General features: G+C 40.1%; 1 protein-coding gene across 1 annotated transcript in view; it reads right to left on the bottom strand.

Moving 5' to 3' along the window:
• Window positions 1–1,886, bottom strand: part of PCDH15 (protocadherin related 15) — a 1,158,626-nt gene that overhangs the window by 335,970 nt on the left and 820,770 nt on the right. The gene's annotated exons all lie outside the window — the stretch shown is intronic.

Genomic DNA, 1,886 nt, shown 5'->3' with positions numbered 1-1,886 from the left:
GAAACCCAAGGAGGGGTCGCTATGAGTCGGGGCCGACTCGATGGCACATAACAAAAACAACAACATAAGGAAAATAAGAAAATATGAATAACAATATAAAAGGATTCTATAATATATTGCTAGAGTTCACTCTGATATACTTTCCCTCATTTACAACTTGACAGCAATGGATTTTGTTTTTTGTTTTAATTAATGGTAACATGCTGTAGACTATGTACATGAGTCAAAACACAATTCCTTCCTTCACACTTATTATCTCAAAGAAGATATATGACATATGTACCAAAAGAGGAGAAGGAAGAAAGTGGCATGTACTCAGGAAAGTGTTCAGATTTGGAGGGTAGCTTCTAACTGAAAAGATAGGTTTTTATGAAAGTCTTGTAGGATGAATATTCCATTCAGTAGTACAGATTGGCAAAGACACATCAAGTAGGAAACAATGGGAGCAAGGATGGGGATGCGAGAAGCTCAGGGTTTGTTCAAAAGTGTGTGCGTCAATGTAAACATCTTCTATGTATTCCTTTGAACATTAGTCTTGGTCCCTTCCAATCCCTTAGCAACATCATAACTAGAAATATGTTAAAGCACAAATTTGATTTTTTAATTTTCCTGTGTAAAATTTCTTGTTTTCCATTCAATTTTGGATGAATTCCAATGTCCTTCACATTATCTATTCCTTTAGCATCTACCTTCACCCTCTCCTCTTTTCTCATTGTATGTATGCAAGCCAGGCTCAGTGTCTGCCAAGATTTTCAGCAGCTCTATTCCATTGATTTGAATAATTTTTTTGCTCTTTTTACTTAAATAAATCATTTTTGTCTCACAAGTGATAATTCAGAAACTTCCCCCCCCCCCCGCAGGAAACTTTCCCTTTGCCTTGAGGATTAGGTTAGGAGCTCCACCTGTGATCTCCCTGCTCTTCGTGGGGCAATCTACTTCCGTAGTGATACTGCCTCAGAAACCCAAGGAGGGGTTGCTGTGAGTTGGATCCGACTCCACGACAGTGAGATTTTAATTACCAAGGAGCTCTGGTGGTGTAGTGATTAAGGCATTTGGCTGCTAAACAAAAGGTCATTGGTTCAAACCCAACAGCTGCTCCACAGAAGAAAGATGGGGCAGTCTGTTTCTGAAAAGATTTATAGCCTTGGGAACCCAATTGGGGTCCCCAGGAGCTCGGAGGGTGAAGTGGCTAAGGCATTCACCTGCTAACCAGAGGTCAGCATTTGAACCCACCAGCTGCTCCACTAGAAAAAGATGAGGCAGTCTGCTTCTATAAAGATTTAAAGCCTTGAAGACCCTATGGGACATTTCTATAATGTACAGTAGGGTCACCATGAGTTGGAATTTACTTGACTGCAGTGGGTCTTTTTTTGATTCCCAATTTACTTATCTGTCTGCCCCACTAGACTGATGTCTAACAGTGGTTTTGGCATACAGTGACCATTTAGAATATCCCTATTGAATGAATATTCATCATCTCATAGACACCTTATGGGATCTCTATGAGTTGAAATTGATTTGACTGCAATGGATTTGGTTTTACTGAATGAATAAATAAATAGATAAATGGAGGAATAAATGGAGATTAATAAATTATATTTCTGATCATCATCTGCTGCACTTAGATTTGTTGTTTACTGTTTAAGTAAGGAGTCCTGGCAGCCCAATGGTTAAGTGTTGGGCTACTAACCCAACGGAGGGAAGTTCAAACCATTTTGCAGGAGAAAGCTGTGGCAGTCTGTTTTTGAAAAGATTACAGTCTCGGAGACTCTTTGGAGCAGTTTTATTCTTTCCTAGAGGGTCACTAAGGAGCCTGGTAGCATAGTGGCTAAAGCACTTGACTGCTAACCAGAAGGCTGGCGGTTCAAACCCACCAGCCACTCCTC

This window comes from Orycteropus afer, unplaced genomic scaffold (assembly GCF_000298275.1).
Source record: "Orycteropus afer afer isolate SDZICR_OR568_19922 unplaced genomic scaffold, OryAfe1.0 scaffold00118, whole genome shotgun sequence".
Taxonomy (NCBI): domain Eukaryota; kingdom Metazoa; phylum Chordata; class Mammalia; order Tubulidentata; family Orycteropodidae; genus Orycteropus; species Orycteropus afer.
This window is presented reverse-complemented; position numbering and strand designations above follow the sequence as displayed.